Consider the following 334-nt stretch of genomic DNA (forward strand, 5'->3'; position numbering starts at 1 on the left):
GAGATTATTTTATTAAGGATAATTAAGGCAAGTTTTGACTTATGGGATTTGAGATAAGTTATGATTATTATACAATTTCACAATTATTGGATTATTTTCTATATTCAGAGTATAAAGTTGGTAGTTGTGAAATAATAAGGATTTCTATATGATTTGAATTAAATAAGTAATATTTTCAATATTAATACTGCTACTTTGGAAAATAAGGGATTTAATTATATTACTCCTAGTTATTTGATTTGGATATTTTATAGAAAATAATTTGTGAAATTGGTGAGCAAATAGTATTTTCTATATATAATTAGTGTTGGATTTAAATTGGGTTTCAATTACT

Source organism: Arachis ipaensis, chromosome B02 (assembly GCF_000816755.2).
Source record: "Arachis ipaensis cultivar K30076 chromosome B02, Araip1.1, whole genome shotgun sequence".
In the NCBI taxonomy this organism is placed as follows: Eukaryota; Viridiplantae; Streptophyta; class Magnoliopsida; order Fabales; family Fabaceae; genus Arachis; species Arachis ipaensis.